The following is a 25,191-nucleotide window of genomic DNA, read 5'->3' as shown; positions in this document are numbered from 1 at the left end:
GTAAATGATCACAGAATTTTCATTTCTTGGGTGAACTATCCCCTTAAACAAAAAAGAATTGAGCATTTTAGTAATTTAAATCTATTGTTATTTTTAAATTAGGAGAATAGAGGGCGAGTATGTAAAATATTTAATATGAATAAAATAGCCATGTTATATAGAACTGTCCATTTTACATAATACTTTTATAGACTTTATGTAGCCCTGCCCCTTTTCAGCGCTGTGTTCTGTCTTTCTCTTTGTATTTTCACAGCATGAAGGTAAGATCTTACGGATTTATGAATGAGCCACTCATTTTAAAATCTTCCTTGTCTACTGACATTTGTTTCCACTTCAAACATTACAATGCCTATAATAACTTTAGTTAGTTATTATACAATAAGTAAACCCACTTCACTAGCTAATTGCTCTTCGACAGCGACGCCATATTCAGAGCTACCACATAAACATTAAGTTAAATATATTGTGAAGTTAAAACGCAATATTTTTAAAGATGGCTGTGTAGTTGTTTTTCTGGCTCATGAGGTCTATAATTGAAAAAAATAAAATATCTTTACATCCCACCTCTTCCAGAAGGTATGGGAGTCTCCCGCAGATACCCACAATTAAAGACTGATAGCGGCTCCGTGACACCTGCAAATTATATACAATATCCGAGAAATCGAGCGAGAGAGAGAAAGCCTGCTTCCACTTGGTATTAAGATGCGTTTTCAGTGAACAAGTGGTCAGCCAAGATGCATCACCTGGTATTACCTTGCATTTCAAATGCGTCTTCTGTGACCACTTGCGTTCGGATTTTGTGGAGACCTTCACCTCTTTTTTTGTCATACTCACCTACATTACTTTCACTTTTGGTGCACGAATAGGATACTATAAAGAAAATGAAGCTGACGTCACGCTGTGTTGAGTTCTGGGTAACCGCTTTGTTTATACGCCATACTGGGAGGATCGCGCTGCCTTTCTGCTAGTGAGTTTAGGGTAATTGTGAAAAATGTGCCATTGTAGGTCATTCATGCTGCAGCAAGAATTGGCATAACTGAACATAAAAAAAAAAAAAAAACTGGACAATGTAATACGTTTTTTTTTTTTTTTTCTCGACTTTTCTACGTGTAAAAACACCAAGGCAGCAGGTTGAGGAGGTGACGAGAAGCCGCAGGATAGAAAATGATTAAACCCACAGCCTATCACTCAATAAAGTAATCACATTGCTAAGTGTTTGTGAAAGTTTTGTATTTTGTTTGGTTTAATAATGAACATTACATTTGCGAGTATGACTCTCACTCGGCTTGTGAATTAGCTGAACTTGCACGCAGCCAACTGCAAAATTGTTCACAAGCTTATAGGGATTTGATTTTGGTAACACAACAAATGATCATGCAATAAAATAGCATAAAATAGCTGAACTTCAAGTCAAAAACTAAACAAAAGGTAAGCAGGTATCGGTATTAATTTCAGTATAAGTAACAGAGTGTAATGATGGGTCGGCAGAGCGGGGATCCATTCGCAAGCTTTATTAAGAACAGTATTTACACAGGTAGACAGGGGCAACGGCAGGAACATAAACAAGGACAGGCAATGGTCGAGGCAGGCGGCAGACAAACAGAATCAGGGTACAGGCAAGGATCAGGGCAGGCAGCAAACAATCACAGTCCAGGAAACAGGCAAAGATCAGGGCAGGCAGCAGAGAATCACGAAGAATAAACAATCCAACCGGAAACCAGGAAACAGTCCACAAGAAAACGCTCAGTAATGATCACAACAGCAAATCAAGACTTCGCAATGAGGTGGTGTGTGTGTGAGTCCTTTATAGTCCAGGTAGTGTGCTAAGCTGTATGTGGCAGCTGGTGATTGGTGTGGAGTGTGCATGTGATTGGCAAGGAGGATTATGGGAAATGGAGTCCAGGAACTGACAGGAACAGACAGTGATCGTGACACAGAGAGCGATCACCGCCCTGCATAATGGCAGCACCGCCCCAGCATGCAACGTAGCGTGACGCAGCTTCACATTCTCTATTGAATGAACGTACCCATGTTAGGTGGCTTACACGAATGAATATAATAATATAATTTTTTTAATATTATGGTGGTCATATCCCAGAAATGACTTTTTGCAGGGTGCCATTTGGTGAGAAAAATCTTTGTGTTGAAAGTATTTTGAACTTGGACACAAATGTAACCAGTGAAATTCTCAAATACAATCATTGTCAAAGGCAGAATGAACTTGATTTGATGATGTTCAGGCTTGGGAATGCTGACTCACAGCTGTATGTAGAAACAGGATGTTTGTGCACCTGCAAGTTCAGTGGCACCTTATAAAAATAATGGCCTGCAGGCCTCCAGTTGAAGAGCATTGTTCTAAATAGTCATTTGCTCTATTAATTTTAGAACTCAGTTGTCAACAGTTGTCAACAAAATCAACAAAACGTGTTTTTCTGTGATGCTGTGTTTTCTTTTGCTCTAATCAGTAGCTAGATGTGGAGTGTCTGAGGGGCTGGCTTCCTCTTCCTCTGCTTTGATCATTCAGCTGTATTATACTGCATTATCATGCACCTGTAACTGTCGCTCAGCCTTCAAAAGGCATTATATTCAGGGCGGTATTGGAGGTGACTCAATATTTAAATAATACTGAGTTGTCAGTTTATATGCACTCAGATGCACCTAGTAGGGATTTGCCATCACTCTGGCTGTGTCTGAAATCGCCTCCTATACCCTTAAATAAGGCACTATTTAAGGGAATAGCCATTTTTAGTGGTGTCCGAAACCATAGTGGACGTTATTGAGTGCACTCATTCAATCCCACAATGCACTGCAATAATGAGTGAACAACTGATGCACTATCAACAGCTAGAGAATACCCATAATGCACTGTGAGAGTCGCGCGTCGAATGAATTCCCGCGTCTGACCAGAAGACCAGCTTTTCCAAAGTGCTGATCCAATGTGGCTATTATTAAATTGTTTAATTAAGGTTTTTTACATAATTGCCATGACAGAGTTCAATATAAATCTTTTCATTACTAGTGGAGCTGTCAGTTTGTTCCGTTTCAAATAATTATTAAACAGCAAGCGCAAACTATGCACCTTCCGTCGCACTCGGTGTCCAAATTCACTCACTTGTTTTCATTCACTCCTTCTACATCAGAAAGCTGGCTCAGTATTGGCCAACACTGTTCATGTGAGCAGGCCAATACTGAGTCAGCGTTCTGACGTAGAACACGGAATCTCTGCAATGTGTCTTCAACATAAACTGCGTAGAAGAATGACAGGGTAGAGAAGAAAGTGTTGAATAAAGTCATTATTTTAGTTTTGTATTTGCGCACAAAAGTATTGTCGTCGCTTCATAACATTAAGGTTAAACCACTGTTGTCACGTTGACTATTTTAACGACGTCTACTTTTCTGGACCTTGAATGTGGTAATGCCATTGCTTTCTATGGGAGATAAAAAAAAACTCTCGGATTTCATCAAAGATATCTTAATATGTTTTCTGAAGATAAACTAAGGTCTTATGGGTTTGGAACAATATGAGGGTGGATACTTAATGAAATTTAATTTTTGGGTGAACTGACCCTTTAAGTATGGGTTAACAGTCAGCTGGTCATTATTGCAACACATTATCCTGCTTATTAGAAGTCTTCTTACCAAATAAATAAATGAATGGACATGAAATATTGAATTATGTTGTAATTATTATATTAGAAGAACATGAAGTGAATAGACATAAAACTAGCAGCTTTGAGGGAAATCACTTCCCACAAAAAGTGGGTCTTGAGTGGGTCACAGAGTGTGTCCGTGTGTCAAAGAAACAACAACAACAAAAAAAACTTAATACTAACTAACTTTTCTAATTTATCAGATAGAATGCGCTTTTCCATTCTGTTGCACTACTTTTCCATTGTTTTTCTATGTAAATGGACTAGACAGACGTGTTTGACCATTGCGCTCACATTTTTGGCAGCGTCTCATATGAAACAGCGTTCTAAAAATTCGGTGCTTAATTTTTTCGATGAAGAAATGCATCTCTAGACCTTGGTTTTTCCCATCCTATTCAGTATCTGCAGTCAGGTGAGATATCAGGCCATATGGCTCATTATTCTAACGTTATTTCGTATATTGTCAGGGCCGTTCACACAGAATGCGCTTTTGTGGTTAAAATTATAGGCATGCAACGTTGTAATTAAGTTGTCAAATAGTAAGCCTAGACCAGTTCACACCAAGAAAGATTATTAAGAACTATATTAGCATCCACACAGCGCACGATAGTTCTGTTTATTCTAAGTTCATGCTACAGTTTTGTCATCTGGCGCTTTAAATGCTCAAGCTCTTTAAAGCAGAATGGATTCTGGCTGTCAATGTTTTTATCGTTGATCAGCTGGAAAAAATCGTTTTGAAAGTGATTCCAACAATATTGTTTCTCTGTGCCTTTATCGTTATAGTTGTGTATGGATGGAAGCTTGTTTCCGTCACGGAATAAAACAATTTAAAAGATAATTGCGACTTTTTATCTCACAATTCTGACAATTTTGATTTCTTTTCTCAGAATTGTGAGATTTTAATTCACAATTGCGAGAAAAAAAGTCAGAATCGTGAGGTAAAGTTTCAATTACCTTCTTTTTTTTTTTTATTCAGTGGTGAAAACAATCTTCCATAGTTGTGGTGTGGACTTTTCTTTTATCTTTAGAAGGATTTTTAGAACTACATCTTTATCATTATTATAGCTATTATTGCTCTTGGTGTGAATGGGCCTTAATTTATGAAATTATCAAAAAGTACAAATAAATTACGTAACTGTAACAGAAGTGCACTGAAGGCAAGCGTAGATGAACTTAAACGCAGTTTATTAAAACGTGAACCAAAATACAATAAACATAGACTTAGCTTGGCTTGACTTAGCATGAAGAAACATGAAACTCACCAACAATGATACAGTGAATAATACACGACAAACAAACATGGCAGACATGAGGGCTTAAATACTTAGACAAGGGGAACACATGACTATAACAACCAATGAACAACCAGAAACCATACCACAAGACATGAGAGTGAACCATTAGACTTGTTCGAGATGCATCGGCGCTGCGCAGACTAATTGGCGTATGACATCAAAGTACCGCAATAATTGTTTGGAGAGCAAACGACTCCTTATGCTTTTGAATTGCTCTCATGGTACTTTGATGTCATACACCGATCGGTCTGCGCAGTGCCGATGCATCTCGAACAAGCCTAATGAGAACTATGGACACATGACAAGACCAACCAATGAGAACATGACACATTCACTAATTGCACACATGGCAGGATACGTGAGGGTACAGGAAGCACATAACAAACAAACAAGCAACATGAATCAAACTACAAAATAAAAGACATGAAAGTATACACATGAAACAAAACCCAAAACAGACATTACAGTAACTGGTGTCGTGTGTTAGCTGGCAAGGATTTGCAGGCAGGTAATGTTCATTTTTTTCATCAGGATCAGTGTCCATATGTTTCGTTAACAATATTGTGTATTTACCGTGGTAATGTTCTTAACTATAACCCAACATACCACCAACTCAGTTTTTTTAATGACTGTGGCTTATGCCAACTTATTTTATTATATAAAAAAAAAACTAATTTGGGACTGCTATTTAATAGACTTGCCTTACAATACTGGATTAATACTGGTTGGTGATATTTTTACAATTTATGTATATGTTAACCCTTTAAGCCCTGAAGGCATTTTTAGAGTTGTTTTTTTTCTGAGTGACATACGCAAAAGTAAAGACTCATAACTCCAAAACTATAGCAAGGAGAGTCAAAAGTATATTGTTTGATAGAAAAGTGGGATGGTTGTGTGTATGTTAACCATTTTTGAAAAAATAAATTTGCTTGGTTTAAATTCCTAAAAATTTGGTTCTCGGCATAATGACCATGGGAAAATGTGGGTCCCATGGCCAAACCTGTTGAGAACCACTTTAGTGGTTGTACATAAGTATTTGACTGCAGAATGCAGCAGTGAACCAATCTGAATCAAGTTAATGCCATAGAATTAAATTAATCATAATAGTTAACTGAAGTCCTAAACAGTATCATTATCACTAATGTGACTGAGAAAAGTATTGTTTCTGCTGGGCTATATTTTCCAGGCCTAGCACAGAGAGTAAAATAAAGGGTGATCAAGCGCAAAATGGAAAATGTGAGTGCCTTGGCTAAACTGCCAATGCCATATTTCACAGCACAAGATTATGTCTCATCATGTTAAACTTTGGCATTTAAATTTTCTTCCCCCATATCTAACTCTATTTTCATTGGCCTTGCAAGATAGTACTAAGCATTTCCTAGTTGGTGACATTTAATATAAGAATATAAGATTAACATTTTCCTACAAATATACTGTATAGTCTTATATAAGTAAACGTAAATGCATTTGCAATTATGAGTCATAATTATTCAAATTAATTTCATGTTACTGAGAATTCCTCCTGTGTAGAGTTTTTTCAGTGCAGCTTTTGGTTTGTTTGTAACGTTGATGGGATTTTTTTATTTAAAATAGCTTGAAATTTTAAACAATACTCAATTTTGGGTCTCATATTTTAGCATTTTTTGAAGACAAAATTAATAGTGCCTTATTTTCTTGAATACAATACTAGTAGATCTAAGGCTGCTTAAAACTCACAACCAGAGGGCTGGGGGGCTTTTTTTAACAAGTCACTTACAAACAATAATGCAGTCTCCTCTCTTCCTGCCACTGATGACTAATGCACATGAGCAGTGCCCTAAACTAAAAATAAATTAAAGTATAACAACTTCTTTCCCCCAAATTCACAATAATGACGCTGACAAAAAGACTCTGCTCTCATGAATTTTTAGCATAAAGGAGCTCACTGATTTCTTGTTATGAAACCTGCAATGAAATGATTTTGGTTCTGAAACCATTTCTGATTAATGTCAGTGGTATCTCTCTCCAATGCGGTCATTATTCACTAGCTTTGCAGTGAAGTCTTGAAATTGTCTTGCTTTGAAATGCCTCTTTCATTCGGCCAGGAAAAAAGAATTTTTCTCTGTGTTTTACAAAAAGTGCCGTATTATTTATTGAAGAAATCAAGTGTCTTTTAATTAAGCATTCTTAGTTTCCCAGTGGCAATGGTCTATTCAAAATGTGAATCATGTGCTCTTAGTCATCATTATTTAGCAATTGTCAAGATATATTCTTGTTTCTGTTTGTAGTGGGTCCACTTAGTGACTTCAAACGTGATTTTAATAAAAAAAACAGTTGGCAGTACATAGTGTTCTTATGCATTTTTAATGAGACATTTCAAAGGGTTTTTATTGAAGTTGGTTATTGTTTTAATTATATATAATTAATGTCTCCTTTCTGAGACTTCATGATTTAGTTTTAATGTGATGAATCTCTCATCTCATTCTTTTCCTGTAGTGGTCTGCTGTTATGTCATTGTATCCTATCCTTAGACATGGTAGACTAGATAGGCCAAATGAGTTGATATGTCTCTGTCAGTTACATAACAAAAGTTCATTAGCTATCTGTATATCGTTTCATGGCATTGGTTACACAGTTATTGTGTTACTCTTAAACATCTGAATGTTTAATGGACTCAGCTATGAAAGACGTCTATGTTAGCTTTTCCAATGAACCGTCTCATTTCATTTTTCTCAAGACATGTTTTTCCCCCCATGTTTTCTAGTCTTAAACAATAAAATGCATGTTTGTCAGACCTTAGCATGTGTGTCTTGGTGATATTTCAGTCAGGATAGAATATCTTTCAAAAGGGTGTTTTGGTTACCAGGCAACAAGTGCTTGAACCAATCAGGAGCTTAACGGTAAACACTGATAGTCTCATGCTTCAAGTTTTCTCTCTGTCATTCTTAGCTGATGTGTGTTACAGATGCATCTCTTTGTATTCTGGATTATAGATGCTGTCTTTGTCTTACTTTTTAAAGGAAGTTTTTGAACATGATAGGAATGAAAATATTAAAGGGTTAGTTCACCCAAAAATGAAAATTCTGTCATTTATTACTCACCCTCATGCCGTTCCACACCCGTAAGACCTTCGTTAATCTTCGGAACGCAAATTGAGATATTTTTGTTGAAATCCAATGGCTCCGTGAGGCCTACATATGACAATGACATTTCCTCTCTCAAGATCCATAAAGATACTAAAAACATATTTAAATCAGTTCATGTGAGTACAGTGGTTCAATATTAATATTATAAAGCGGCGAGAATATTTTTGGTGCGCCAAAAAAAAACAAAATAACGACTTATTTAGTGATGGCCGATTTCAAAACACTGCTTCAGGAAGCTTCAGAGCGTAATAAATCAGCGTGTCGAATCAGCAGTTCGGAGCGCCAAAGTCACATGATTTCATCAGTTTGGCGGTTTGACACACGATCCGAATCATGATTCAACACGCTGATGCATTATGCTCCGAATCTTCCTGAAGCCTCCATCACTAAATAAGTCGTTATTTTGTTTTTTTGGCGCACCAAAAATATTCTCGTCGCTTTATAATATTAGTATTGAACCACTGTACTCACATAAACTGATTTAAATATGTTTTTAGTACCTTTATGGATCTTGAGAGAGGAAATGTCATTGCTTCCTATGTAGGCCTCACTGAGCCATCGGATTTCAACAAAAATATCTCAATTTGTGTTCCGAAGATTAACGAAGGTCTTACGGGTGTGGAACAGCATGAGGGTGAGTAATAAATTACATTATTTTCATTTTTGGGTGAACTAACCCTTTAACTTTTATGTTGCCCTGACGTGCTCTCTGAATTATTGTAAATACAAGTTTCCTAAAATTACTAAAAAAATTGCACATGAACACCCTTCCTTTTCGGAACTTGAATGCGATGAGCTTGTAATCACAACTTCAGAAGTGGGAATTATCAAATTTCCAATAGCACGTGAAGGCAGCATTAGATATGTTGACAGTTTTGTTTTAGCTTACAAGGGCAGTAATGGTCCCGACACACAGGTTGCCATAAGTGAGATCTGACTTAAGGTTAAACTAAATAAATGAATAAAATAGTATATATATAAAAAAGTAACAATTAAAGATAAGCTATAAATATAAATGCCAATTCAAAACAGTAACAAAGGCGTAGCTTGATGACGCTGTGAATGAGCGTGGAATCATGGGAGGTGTCGTCTTCACCTCCACAGCTGATGGAAAGCAATGTGATGGGACTTAGGCAGAAATCATGATCATGGATGAGCTAATGTAATGTTTTATTAATGTTACTGTGGTATGAAGCAGGAAGGGGGCAGAGAGCCTGGGACATTTTACTTTGCTGTTTTGTTATGTTTATATGCCGCAGTCCGCTGTTGCTGCTGCCGCTCCTTTCTTTTGAATGTTTATGCATATATATTTAATGTTTGCCTTCTTCTTCTCTGAACTTGAACTTTGTTACAGTTACCTTTGATCACTTAAATTCACATTATTTTATTTTATTAAAACAGCCGCGAGTGCTGAATTATACAGGTCACTTTATTTGTCAAATTAAAATTGTGGGGTAATGTAGCTCTGTTATACTTGGTCAAAAAACCAATCATACTAAAATACTATGTGTTGAAAGTTATATTATATAGACACTTGTTGCACATTGCAGTAAGCTAAATTGATATTACAATATCAAAATAAAGAAAATGCTGTATTACTGTTAGAAATAAAGCTCTTTTGATTATGCTATGTTAGCCACTTGACAAAATAGTGTTGTCTGATTTACTTTTTGGGTACAAACATGTAACTCACGGTATATCAAGAAACCAAGAGATTCAAGACTAACCATGTTAAGCTATATAACAATGATTAGTTTTCTGTTGATAAAGATCTCCAAACAGTTGTTCACCTGTCTATTAGACAACACGTAATATATTAAAGCATCTTTGGTGTTTCCATGGTTTCTACGGAAATCAAGGGTCATACGTGATGTTTCACTGGTTAAAATAGCTTATTTCTCTGGATTTAAACATTGTTGGAAACATTTGGGTACACTGTAAAAAATGATTTTATGGTGAAGTAAATACTACAGAAAAAACAAATGTAATTTTTACATGAAAAAGTTAGTTCAGGCAAGAATTTAAAAAACTAAGTAAATTCTATATTAGAACTCAATTTAAGCATGTAGAAATTAAAGCGTAAACATCAACATTATAAAATTAAGTAAAACTACTCAACTTTTCTGATACTGGTGTTCCCATCATGCACGGGGCCTTGAATAATTAGGTTGATTTTTCACTGTTTTCCAGCTGTTTTTACACTGTTTTATCATTGCTTTTGTGGTTATGTTTAGTAACTTGCCATTTTATGACATTTGGAGTTCATTTTCTACTCAAAATGCCACATTCACACTCAAAAACGAGCCATCGAATGTTACCGTCATTGTATATTGTGTACCAAGTATTGAGGTCTCTGTGTTCAAGTGCCGCGTTACTTCTATTATGTAGATATGGTGTCTACACAATATCTATTGTATAATTTACTTAGATGTTTCTAAGTAAAGCATACACTTTAAAATCATGGTTTAATTCAGTGTTATATTGTTTGAGTAAAATGTATTGCAAAAGAAACTTTAACTATATTACTCAACCTTTTACTGGCCAGGTTAAAATTACTTATTTTCTTTGTGAATTTTACTTAACTTAGTTAAGTAGAGTTACTTAATTCCATGTTTGAAATTTACTTAAAAAGTATGCGTGCAAAAACTTGCGAAAGAAAAATTAAGTTTTTTTACAGTGTACAAGTACAAAAGTCAACAAAATATATAACATTGTTCTAGTCGTTTTTGGATGTTTCAATTCAAAAATCTTACATATTGTGCCTTTAACACAACGGTGTGATTTTTGTTAATGAGTGCTAAAAAACTCAAGTTCCAATCAAGGAAAATACACATTTTTAGAAATAAAACTCCCCACAAAATTGTATATCAATGCATTCATATTATCCGGGGTGCATTTTATTTTGTGATTTGATTAATTTGGTCTTTACTTTTTTTACAGGCATATGGCTAACCCTGTTTCTGTTGCTGACAAATAGTGGCTTAAGTGAGAGGTGAGCTCTACAGCACAGGGAACTGCATGGGGGAAAAAATGTGGTTACAATTGTGTTCCCCCAGGTCACAATTCATTTTCATTGAGAGAAGCGGGCAGGCGGGCGTGCGAGCACAGTGTTGTGAAGCTGGTGTGTACGAGTGAGAGAAAAGCGGGTGCCATCCAAGAGAATACCGCCACCCAAGGCGACTGCCTATTATATTGCCACCTCCACTGTTAACACAAAGACATGACCTTTAAAACATGGCATAAGGCATTCTCTAATTCATCAGAGACACTTTCGTAGTCACAAAGTGTGTTGCAGATGGCCAAATAAGCCTAATCAGATAGGTCAAACACATAACTAATGGCGCCAGAAAGAGTATTTACGTTAATCTCACTTACAACTGACTCATCTCTCCAACTCTCACCCCAATCATCGTTGAAACTCACCAGCTGAAAGAGCTTGTGAAAACAACTCTTCAACAACTCTTCCCTCCCCATCTCTATTGTTCTCCCAAAGCGAGTGTCACATCATATGATGTGATTCATTAGTTATAGAACATGGGCACTGCGAAATTCACAAAGTCTGATGAGCATGCAGTCCGCCCTTGTAGAAAATCATTATTCTTCTCTATAGGTGCTTTTCTATGCCTGTTTGTCCCTGCCTTCTGTAGATTGATTCTACAGACAGTGTGATAACAACAGCAGCAGCAGCAGCAACAACAACAACAGGAAAGCCTATTAATTAATAATCATTTATGCCAAGCTTCAGTTGAGTAACATGCTGCATCTCAGAGCTGATAGACTGGATACGCAGTGGAAGTGAACAGGTATTGTGCTAAGCTTTAATAAGTCTCATCAGGAGAAATCAGTTATTATTGTGGACTCAACAAACCATTGAAGCATTGGATGTGAAATTAAAATGGGTAAGCTAAAACTTTGCAAAGTGGAGTAGGAGAGAAAGGGGTGAGAGAGTGAATACAATGTTCTCTCATAAAACTCTAGATGGCGCAGGCTGATAGGTCCTTAACTCAATTTGCCTGCAATCACATCATTCGCACAACCTGCAAAGTTACTTATAGTCAGATTATAATGTCTGTTGGGAGACCATCAAAAAAAGTGTTTGCAGATATTAGCAGACAGTCTACTAATACTCTAATGACTGACATGTAGTTGCAAAGTTATTTATAGTTAGTAGAATGTGTAAGTGGACTACTGAAGTAAAGTGGTACCATACTGTTCCACAGTAGCTTTACAAACAATATTAAGTGTTAATTTTAACAGATGTAATTCAGCCAAGGTACTAATAATGACTAATTTGAGCAAATTAGTTAAATGTGTTGGAAGGTGGTGGGGATGGTGGCCAAGGGTTGATCTGTAAAGCTAGTAAAGCTCGAGATGGGCATCCCAAGGTATGTGTGGAGAAAAGGAATTGTAAAAAACGAGGTTAGTGCCTCTAATAAGGAAAAGATAAAAGTGGTGAGAACAGAAACAATAGCTCCCAGCATACAGAGCTAGTGCAGCAGAATTAAAAGCATGGCCTAATTTAACTGTATGCTTGGCTAAACAGATAAGTTTTCAGTCTCAACTTATTCTTATATTGGAGTCATTCTTATTTAGGAGTCATATAAGAATATGCTCTTCCTTCTCTGGTGGATTTAACTATTCTTGACACTATCCAATAACTAGCGTTTTGGGAGTGAGCATCTGTTCTTTTTGAATGTTGATCAAGCCATGCACCACTACTGATGCCAAAGCCCCATTTTTTGCATGTTGCTTAGTACATCCGATTTAATACTGCATGACAAATGCCAGATATTCTAAATATGACAATTTCTCTCTGGCTAATTTATTCTTCAGCAGAGATGATTATTATTTCTGGATTGAGTTGTTTTAGATAATTTTCCTGGATTAATTTTTAAGCCCTCATGTATCAATATTTGAATCCACAATCAGATGCAATTATTGGTTGATGAAGAGACAGAGGAAGGTGATGACGTCATATACTCTTAAAAAGAAATATGAAATACACTATCGCAAATATTTTGGGGTCAGATTTTTTTTTTGAAAGATACTGTTTTCACATTGATAATAAGATTTTTTTGAGCAACAAATCAGCATATTAGAGTGATTTCTGAAAGATCATGTGACACTGGAGTAATGGCTGCTGAAAATTCAGCTTTTCCTTCTTATGAAGGAATAAATTACATTTGAACATATTAAAATAGAAAATGGATATTTAGAGGTTCAAGCGCATAGGGGTTCCAAGGATCAGCATTCTCCCTTAAAAGTGACAAGGGAGACTAAATCGTACGCCATAGAGACTTGAAACTTTGAGGGCTGGTAGTACTTACACCGTCTACGACGTCACCAAAGCTCGCCCCAATCGGCCTGACGGGGGCGCTACAGCAGTGAAAAGTATGAAATCACCTAAAACTTTAGGCGATAAAATGCAAATTTTAAGTATTTTGGATTTTTTACTAGTCCTAGGTTTTTGGCTCGATCGGAACCAAACCAGTGCAGCAAGATTCTCTGGAGTCTAATTGACAATAATTATAAATAAAAATTGCATTTTTGATTCACGGTCTCGGGCCGCCAAAATGTTTGAAGTGGGCGGAGCCACTTTTACTAAAATGGCTATAACTCGTGACCGCAATGAGATATTTTCACCAAAATCGGCACACATATGTAAGAGTTCATTCTGTGGTTGTGTGAAAAAGGATGGAAACTGGCCACTTGGTGGAGCTATAACATGAGAAAACACAAAAATGGCTATAACTACAAACCCTAAGTCTGATTGACTTGAAAATTGGCATGCGGTGTCTTTGTCCAATAAGGTGCCAAGACTGCCTTTTAGGATATTCACATATCTCGAAAAACGTGGCAGGTGGTGGCCAATGAAGTTTGAGCAGCTATCAGACAAGGTTAATGGAAGCTGATTGGAATGAAACTCACTGGGCCTGTTTGACTCACGACCCTAGAGGCCTGTGAGAAATGTGAAAGAAATCAGCCACTAGGGGGTGCCTTCGCATTTTTCACGTGCTTAAAGGATTGTATCTCGCAATTTTCGCACATGCCTACGACATTCATATAATATGATAGAACAACATCTCAACCTCGATAAAAACCACTGCGGCATAATTCTCGTGACTCTCTAGGTCAATAATTATCAAAAAAAAAATTTAACTTTGGCCTTTAGATAGCTATAGCTGGGTCATTTAGAAAATAGGCATGGCTAAGTCTACCCAAAAGCCTATCATTCCTAAATGAAAACTCAGAACTTCATATCATTAGCTGAACACATGTGGCAAATGGTTCTAAAGAAGCATGCAAACTTTTATGGAGATCAACCCATAGATCAGGCTATAACTGTTAAGAGGTGTAAAAATGCTATATTTCTATGGAAAATCCGATGAAATGGCTGAAAATGGCCCTCGTCCCGCCTGATTTGCGTAGCCGCAGAACTTCACAAAATTGGGTGTGCACATGCGTCACATGACTCTAAAGAAGCATGGAAACTTTTATGGACATTGGGCCATAGCTGGCGCTTTAACTGTTATAAAGTTGAAAAAGCATGTATTTCCTTAGTAAACTACCTGTATTGGCTGTAAATGGTCTTTTCCATCTATAATCTAAGTCATTACATGCTTGCAAATAAAACATAATATCTTTTTACGCGTATGCTTAAAGGCCTTAAAGTGCTTGAACCCCGATAATCGCTGCTTGCAGCTATATTTTAAATTATCATTTTAATATTATTTTTTTTCTGTATTTCTGTAAATTTCTGTATTTTCTGTGAATCTTACTGACCACAATATATATACATATATATCATTTTTTTTTTTTTTTGGTGGATTGGTGGTTCCTTCAGTCTAAATGGCAAAAAACAAAATGGACCTTCTCGTGACAATGTTTTAACCAAACAATAGATCATCCTGAAATGACAAAACAAATTTGCCCCTGACTATGTTTTCTTATAAATTTTTGAATAAAAAAAAAAAAAAAAAAAAAATGAATTCATCATTATACCTGCAGGATGTTCTCCTTCCACTTTTAGGTCATTTGCTCGCGTTCCTACTTGTTTTCTGACCTCTCACAAAGCCTTTTATCTTCGGATTTTCACTGGGCTCAAGCATCCTTATGAAAATATGGAAATGTAATTTGTCGAGTGTTCCTTGTGGAAACCATAATCCAATTATGAAGTCATATCAAAGCAAAAGTTCTAGCTGCAGAGAAAGGGAGAGAGAGAAACTGAGCAAAAGGGGGAAATTGGTCATAAAACCTGCACAGAGAGAGGGAAAAAAACTGATCAAAAGAAGTCTTTTATTCCAAGAAAGAAAAATCACATTTGGTTCACAGGCTTGTTGGGTGGCATTGAGAATTTAGGCTGAAAAGGACATCTGTTTCTCAGACATCAATTTGAGTACTTACAAGCCAGTGACTCATTTGTTATAAGACTTCAAAAGGTTCAGAGACTTCCCTACTAAGCTGAATATTCAATGAATGTTCTGAATGAGGTTGAAGAGACCATGGAGAATGCTTTTTTGTACTGTATTGTTTGTTTTGTATACCTTTGCAGTGTTAGTCTATGATTGAAGCTGTAACCAGTTTAAGTTTTCCTGAGCCACACACCAAGAGTCCTTCATTGTCAGCACCCATATGTTAGATGTTCAAGGCGTGCTTGTGTGTCTGACTGCTGTCACAGTTCCAGCATCAAGGTAAACATACCGACAAAACCTCATTAAGAGGATTGTGGCAGTCGATGTTTGTTGAGTTTGTGTGGAATGGGATGCTGTGAAGGAAATTAGCTGATTGTGGCATCATAATGGCTTTAGAGTGTAAATTGCAGCTGCTCATGATTTTTGTCTATGTGACAAATGAGAAACAGAGAGAAATGCTTTGTGACAGTTTTGCCATCCGTTTTTTTTTTTTTTTTTTTTTTGGCATTTACTGCATCATTTAGTCCAGGTAGCATTAGCTTTCTCGTACCATTTAAAAACAATACGTCGAGCAACTCGGCACAATGCTTTGATTGACACTCTCACATGGTGGGTTTGATGCTATCATGTGTTTGTATATATTTCGCTTTATCCCTGAGTGAGTTCCCTGACTTGTTTTTAGTTTTATGTCGATCAAGTTGATACTAAGCAGTAAGAACGTTGGAGTTACTTTTAGTCAATTAGCTACAGATTTAAATTGGCCCTGTCAGCTACCATCACTGCAGGCCTTTGGGTGATTAACATTGTTAAAATTTGAAGTGAAGCTCCTTCACACAGGGAATAAAGACAGACACAATGGGATTACCCCTACAAAAAGACGAATAAACAGGAGTCATCCGTGTCATGCAGGGAGGAAAGGTTCAGCAATGATGAAGTATGTTCAAACACGAAGCCAGCTGATCATCAGATTAGCAGTGACCTGGCCATGTACAGTAAATATTTGTCCACCCAATCCCATATGAAGAAAATACACTTTCTCACCAAAAAAAAAAAAAAAAAAAAAGACGTGTTGCGTGTTTTTTTTCTTAGACAAGTTTCTGTATTTAACCAATCTTGATATTGAATATCTGATATTTAAACAAAACACACAAAATATTAACAAACATTAAGATTAAGCTATCTAGTACATATATATTCTTATTTCAATCGCATCCACTTCTTTGGCTACAATCAACGCAAAAAAAAAAAAAAAAAATATATATATATATATACATACATACAGAGCTGGGTAGTAACGGATTACATGTAATCTGGATTAAGCAATCAGATTCCAAAAATCAAGTACTTCATTAGAGTAAACTACTTTTTAAAATACTCGTAATCAGACTACAGTTACTTTTTTATGGATTACATGATTACATATTATTTACACAGTGGCAGTAAGTTGTTCACAATTCATTGATTCTCCTAATTTTTCATTTTTTTTAATGTTTATATTTTTTTCATAATAAACCTGCCGCTTATATACACTCGTGATTCTTCGAGTTTTTCCGGCGGTGAGGGGGAGGGGTGTGGAATCGTGCACAGAAATCAGCAACAACAAGAATATTTGTTTTTGTAATGTTGCTGTTAATTTTAAGTAAATATGTTTTAAAATCATAAGATGTGATTTGGTTTTATTCAGTGTTACTATCAGCAAACGCTAACAGGTACATTAGTGTTAGTATTTTGAAGTATTAACTGTCCATACATTGCACTTTAAAAAGTTCTGTTAAGGCTCTTGTTGGTGAATAGATATGTTTTGGACTATATTTTTTTCTTTGTATCTGTCAAAATAGTACAAGATTATCCTACAATATATGTGACATCAAATAAGGGTTAGCACAAAAGTACTAAACTAAATGTAATCCAAAAGTAGTCAGATTATGTTACCAAAAATGTGTAATCTAAGATATTATATTACTGACTACAAATTTTGTCATGTAATTTGTAATCAGTAACTAATTCTATAAGTAATCTACCCAGCTCTGTGTATATATATATATATATATATATATATATATATATATATATATACAGTCAAACCAAAATTTATTCAGACACCTTGAACATTTCATTCATTATTACAGTTTATTCACTATAGTTTAAAACAATGGTAATAAATGATAGTTAAACTGTGTCAGAAAGAATTAATCTTAATTATGTCAGATAACACTTAAACAAAACATGGTCAGGTCAAAGTGTCTGAATAATAATGTTTGGTCCCAAATTTTTATCAATTTTACTGGTAGGCCACTGTATGAAGAATTTTTGGGTATAATATGTCACAGTTTACTTTATTTTGCTATCCTCACTTACATGAACTATAGTGTCCTGCACTTACTAGTAAAAAAATTATATCTAGTGTCTGAATAATTTTATATATTGCTGTAGGATCAAAGTTGCCAGAATATACTAATAACTATATTACAATAATTTGTAATATACTAAAAAAAAAGAAACCTCATTTTGAAACTGCATGCAATTTGATCATAGCTTTAGTTTTTTTCTATTTAAGGTGCTGCAAAGATAATTAGTCCTTGCAATGCGGTGTGTCTGACTTTTGAACTAATATTTCTATAAGACATAAGATATGAGATATGAGAAACATATTCTGCAGTTGTGTGTGCACTGTGGGGTCATCTCATCTACTGCAATATGAGCAATAATAATTATACTTCACTGTCCTCCATCTTGGAGCGTGTTCTTGAATGGGGGGGTGGGAGGGTTTTCCTAATCAGTCCTGCTGACCAATCTTGGCAGTTCCGTTACTCCAGTGACCCTTGTTTGAAAATGACTTATGAGGGATGAATTTACTGCTCAGTATGCCAGTCACAGCCTGACGGGACATTTAGGGCAGACAGGTCTCGCATGAATGTGTTGGGATGTCTGTTTTCACCTCGGAATGACAAACTGTACATCTATCACAGCTGGCAGATATAGAAGGACACTCTATAGTAGTGAGAAAGTTGTTAAATGTTGTCTGCATGAGATTTCACCCGTTTTCAGGTGTTTCTTCACTCTATGCTTTTCAATTAAATGCCTTTAAAACATCACAAACTTACACCATAGCTGAGGGACTGTCATAATTTGTGTAAAAACAAATTATTTAAATATTGACCAGTGTACTTTTTTTTTGAATTATCAACATTTTAAAACTGTATTAATATTTTCAGGATGAAAGTAAAAGTAAATGATGAAGCCATTGCAAAACGTTTCCAAGACGTTCAATGTGACCTTCATTTAACAAAAAGAAAAACATTGAAATCTGGGAATTAAATGTGCCTGTATTTTTATATTTTAAACTTATAATAGTTCCTCCTAGATGAACAGACTTTAAAAATGTTTTATTTCCCACCACAGTAGAGAACACCTTCCTCTCAAATGAAAAGTTGTTTCTTATCTGTGTCAAAACAGACATACAGTAGACTCAACTTGCCAGCACATTTATTTCACCTCACTGCATTTGAACTGTCACAACTCCATACACTTTCAAAAGCATTCAAATGAATACTGATATACATATTCTTTCAATGCACAAGGCTGCACTGATCTCTATGAACCGTTCGGTGATAAGGCAACTTGCCGTCTTTGCTCTTTAATTTGAAACAGCAACTTTAGATAAGGTCGTAATGCTATATGGTTTAATCTCTCAGCGACAAGGGGAAGTAATACCTGAGGGTTCAGAACTGTCGTCTTGATTATCTCCTTGCATTTTGTATTTTCTCTGCAGCAATAGAGTTATTGTACTAGCTCAGAGATGGTCTGCAAAAATCAAATCTTAAGGCACACTTTATAGGGCAACTATAAAGCTAATCAAGGGCAACTGTCATTTCTAATAAACTGTTAAAGGTGAACTACCCAACTGAAAAATTAAGATGGTTGCTGTGTTTTAGAACATGGTTGCTGTTTTCTATGTGGTGTAAGATATTCATTAGCTGGTGCAGGTTAGGTTTGAGCTGAAAAAGCTGTTTTTTAGAACATGGTGGCTGGTTGACCAATTAATGACCAGCTAAAAAACAGCTGCTATGTACCAAAATCATGGCTCTTATATAGCTTAAAGGGATAGTTCACCCCAAAATGAAAATCATCCCATGATTCACTCATTCTCAAGCCATCCTAGGTGTATATGACTATCTTCTTTCAGACAAACACAATCGGAGATATATTTAAAAATATCCTTAGTCCTCTAAGGTTTATAATCATTGTGAATGGGGGGCCACGTTTTGAAGTCAAAAATAATGCATCCATCCATAAAAAAAAGTAATCCATATGACTCCAGTGGGTTACTAAAGGCCTTCTAAAGTGAAGCGATGCTTTTTTTTGTAAGAAAAATATCCATATTTAAAATAACTAGCTTCCGGCGGATGACCGTACGCAGAATGCACAAGTTGACTTGCGCCAAATGAATAATCCTCTGACGCGATGTATGATGCAGGATGTAGGAGTATTGTAAGCTTAGACGCCTCTCGCGGTTCAAACAAATAGTGCTGTGCAACAAATTTAAGCTCCTCTTCTCTTATATTGAAATCCTCCAAAATTTCTCTTTAAAAATGATCGTTTTAGACTTATAATCCATGACCGGTGATTTGTTTTGCTCTATCCTCTGCGCCTCGAGTTCGTCATTATGTTGTACGTCAGGTCAAAGGATACTCTTCCCCCACAAATCAACTTGCGCATTCTATGTACAGTCGTCTGCCGGAAGCTAGTTATTTGAATTTATAGTTGTAAATATGGATATTTTTCTTACAAAAATGCATCGCTTTGCTTCAGAAGGTCTTTATTAACCCACTGGAGTCGTATGGATTACTTTTTTATGGATGGATGCATTATTTTTTACTTTAAAACGCGGCCCCCGATTCACAACCATTATAAACCTTGGAGGACTAAGGATATTTTTTAAATATATCTCTGATTGTGTTCGTCTGAAAGAAGATAGTCATATACACCTAGGATGGCTTGAGGGTGAGTAAATCATGGGATAATTTTTGGGTGAAGCTGTATTTTCCAAGAGTGTGATAAGCATGCCTGTCTTTGATCACATGCCTCTGTATTATAAAACCGTTAGTTCTGGTCCTCGCTTTTGGTAATCCAGGTGGCATTTCAAGAGTGCTGATATACAGTCCAACACTGGGATTTTTTTAAAATTATTATTATTATTTTTGGTATCACTCTGCTTGTTTGTGTTTCTTTCTGACTGACTGAGTTTTAGCTGGTCATTTTTGCAGTGGCTCTTTCTGCAGGTTACATAGTTATGAAAGTAACATTTATGACAAATAACTGTCTTTATGAGTGAGTCATTTAAAAGATTCGTATAAAAATACTGATTCATCCAGGAACTAAACTAGTGACTGTCTGTATGAGTGAGTCACTGAACCATTCCTTCAACAGATTCATTCCAAAACACTGATTTATTCAGAAATTAAACAAGTTGACTCTCTTTAGGAGTGATTCATTTTAATCACAAGACTCAACTGATTTGTTAAAAAAGTTTGATCTATTCAAGTGACACTCTTTATCCATGAGTCATTGAAGCATTCTTTAAACCAGTTCATTCAGGAACTAAATAAGTTGGCTGTATTTATGAGCGAGTCATTTGAATCACTGACTCAAATGATTTGTTCAAAAACTCGAAACAATTCAAGAATGAACTGAATGACTCGTGTTATGAATGAGACATTGAATTATATATTCAACCATTTTTTTCAAAACATTGATTCATTCAGCAACAGTACTACTGTATGTTGCTCAGAGACACACAACAGTTTATTTTGCTTTAAATTTGTTTCATTGGTAGAGCAAAAATTTACAAACTAAAGCCAATAATTTGTCTAAAATGTAAGTTACTCAATATTAACTTCGTGTTTAGCAAACTGTTGTATAAAAGCTATTTCACAATATGCTATTCAAATTCAAAAGCGTTATTATGTATGTCACATGTATTATGAATGTAATCAATCTTTGTTTTATTCCACAAACAGTTATTGCATTAAAAAAAGTGCTGTATGAAACAGCATGAAGACATTTAATGCTTATGTGTAACAATAGCAGATTACAAGTAAAGCTCACAGTTTGCAGCACAACCATATACCTATAACAGAACTCTACGCACGTCCTCAGTCATGGCGCAGTTCACATCAGCATGACTGAAACATTCACTGGAGATCTGGGGGTGGGTGGGGGTGGCACGGCACAGGATAGAGCTCACAGCATTTGTCCGATGAAAGAAGGGCGGCCTGTCAAACGTTTTGTAGATTAATCAGCAATGACACATCCAAGGGGTCAGCAGGAGAAGAAGGCCTCCCTCGGGCTCCTCAGCTCTCCTAATCAAGCACTCTGTCGGCTCTCTGAGCTTTTGGGTTTTGACTTTGAGGATGAGGCAGTAATCCAGCCTGCAGTTCTCTTTGGAGAGCTGTGCTACCTGGAATTCAAAACAATTATAATCGACATCCTGCTGCGATCGGATCAGGTTTCGAGAATGCGGTCAGGAATCTAATCGGATTCCCTCCCCACAGGTCTCGGGCAATCAGCTAAGATATCTGAGGACTTAACACCGTTTTATATGAAGGGTTAAAGAAAAACTGAACAGCATGTTCCTTGTACTACCTATAATTTGCCGGGTAATGCAGTACATGTGAAAGCATGGAAGCATAAAACCCTAGAATTACAACAGAGAACAAGACTTGACTCTGACAAGAAGGTTCTGCAATTTGACGGCTGTTCTGGGAGTTACTTCCACAAGTACAAGACACTCCATGCTGACCGTCACAATCTAGCATATCTAATGAAGAAAAAATAAACTAATTGTGTGACCAGTGAGGTTGTAGTTAGCTGTTGTTCTCACGGGGAGCTGGGTCTGAATGCCACTTCCTTCCTCTCTCTCCTTCCACTTTCCTGTCTGATTAAAGCAAAAAGCCAGTAAATAAAATTAAGGAAAAAAGCTATTTGACTACTAGATAAATTGAATATTTGTCAAACAAGAACATCTAATAGTTTCCTCAATTAAGACCACAGACTAATCCATTGCGTTTATCACAAATGTGTGTAATGAGTCATATTGCAGCATTCAAAGTGGCTGCAAGAGACAGAGAATTTCAACAAAGATAACAAAAAGAACTAATTGTCAGTGCTAGAGAGGAACGGAGCAATACGCAACAGCAATTAACTCAATCTCTGGGAGGACTACAAAGAGAAGAACAGGATGAAAAAGTGTCACTGAGTGTTGGAGTAAAACAGCGAGTCAGTTGTCGCCCCAAGCTGTAAAGAGACGAATGTCCTTACATTACTAATTATGTCAGTGTTCTTTTTTCCTTCTTTTCCCCTTCTTGGCACTTGACAGTACAGAAAGGGCACACATAAAGATATGAACTGGCTGCAAAATTAGAATTCTGGATTGTCTTTATGCTGCTTTTAATGTTTTGTGTTCCAGGACTCTTTATATAGAATAAAACAGACCATCTTAAGTTAGCAAAGAAAAGACCACCCATCCATGTGTGTGTGTGTGTAAATATATTTATAAATATATTTATAAAATGGTTAGTTCCTGTCCTTGATTCTGATTGGTCAATAGCTGTGTTTTATTCACAAAAAAACACGGCTATGACCGCTTCATTCAACGGTTCTGTGTATCACTACACAACACCCTTAGCAACCACTCTTAGCAACGTATGAAAACTGTATGTTCTCAATTGATATTGTTCATTGAAGCTTACTGTATTATGTAGCAGAGTATTGTGCGAAAGAGATCAATTGAACGATTTTATTACCTACATTCAGATTTAGCATTTTCCTTCAGGTCAGTCCTATGTTCATAATAAAAAATCTGTTTAAATGTCCAATGTATCATCTTGTCCTTTTAACAGTTAAAGTAGTAATGAAATCAAAATTGACCCTATTTACTTTGTAAGCGCATATTACAAGTCTTGTGATGAACAATTAATCCGTGCAAGTTAATACACAGAAAAAAAATTGTTTGTCGTGGTTAATCTAAAAAAAAAAAGGTCTGGAATGGCGTTCCTTCTCTGATGACGTCTTGGGTTGAAAACACTTAAACCTCTCCCCTCCAACCGTTAGTCTGCTATGAGCGAGAGATGGAGAGGAGGAGCGCTAAAGTAAAACCCTGCCCTCTATTCAATATTCCGTTTCACCTGGAAATACGTCGCAACACTGGAGAAAAGTCGTTTGCAACTTCCGGTTCACGGGGACTTTAAGGGGTTTTCATGTGACTAACAGCGCTAGTCAAAGCATTTGTCAGTTGCGTCTTGTTCAGTTTTCAAAACAATTCAGTCTTTTCAATGTAAAAGGTCTTCGCTACTGACTGACACACTCATAAAGACAATTTTTGCCGCCATCTAATGGCGTGATAATGTAACTTCTGTTGCTGTTCACGGTCAGGGACTATTTTTTTCGGCGGAAGGAAGGCTTTTAGAAAAAGTTTACTTCATGAAAGTTGCATTGATACATATTTCTGGCTTTAATATTTGTAATGTGTGGTAACCATTTTATAAAAGCAATAAGGTACTCGAGGCTAGTGCTGTATCGTGAATAAGTCACAGCTGAAGGTTGCAGGCACGACGCGAACAACGCCCTTCAGCCGTGACTTATTCACGATACAGCACAGCCTCTTGTAACCTATTGCTTACACACACACACACACACACACACATACATATAATGTTTTCTATTTTAATATATTTTCAAATGAAATTTATTCTTGTGATGGCGATGCTGAATTTTCAGCATCATTACTCCAGTCTTCAGTGTCACATGATCTTTCAGAAATCATTCTAACATGCTGATTTGGTGCTTCTTATCACAGTTAAAATGGTTGTGCTACTTAATATTTTGGTGAAATCCGTAATAAATTTTTTTTTTCAGGATTTTTATTAAATAGAAATTTCAATTTCAAATCTTGTGTAAAATTATAAATATATTTACTGTTGCTTTTGATCAATTTAATGCAGCCTTGTTGCATAAAAGTATTAATTTCTTTCTTTTCTTTTCTTTTTCTTTTCTTTTTTTTTAAGTCTGTGACTCCAAATGGTATTCTGCACCAATCATGTAAATGTGTACACCAGTATAATTTGTATGGATTTGAGCAAAGTTGCAAATAACCATAGGTAAAATTGCATTTAGCATACTTTTAGGTTCCTCTTGGACCAGCCGACCATGACAAGTCTCCGTTTTCTTTGGGATAAGATAGATCCAAACCCAAATTCCAAAGAATTTTTCCTCTACTGAGTCAGCCAACCTGACTTCCCATCAGTGTAAAGCTGGCATGTCATCAGAACTCCAATCAAAAGTTGCGATAGAATCTGAACAGCTGCGAGTCAATTTGGATTAGCTCTCCAAGTTTCTCTCCTCGTGAATTGGAGAACCATACTTCCATATAATGCTCTAATCCAGCACAGTTCAGGAACATCACCTGACTGGGGGAGATGCTGGCTGGGGCATTGAACGAGTAGACAGTTTATAGTCCAAACTAAAATATACAGCACTCTCTGGCTGCATTATGAACACAGATTCATTCACTTAAGCTAGCAAATATTTTGACTTTAAATTTAACTCTTATATTGCTAGAAATGTTTTAATTAGGTCTATATTATGTAATGTTTCAAGTTCTTGCTAAATTGCATTAAGTTTAAACTTTGTTGCATTATGTCCGTGCGCT

The sequence above is a fragment of the Ctenopharyngodon idella genome, chromosome 14 (genome assembly GCF_019924925.1).
Source record: "Ctenopharyngodon idella isolate HZGC_01 chromosome 14, HZGC01, whole genome shotgun sequence".
NCBI lineage: Eukaryota > Metazoa > Chordata > Actinopteri > Cypriniformes > Xenocyprididae > Ctenopharyngodon > Ctenopharyngodon idella.
This window is presented reverse-complemented; position numbering follows the sequence as displayed.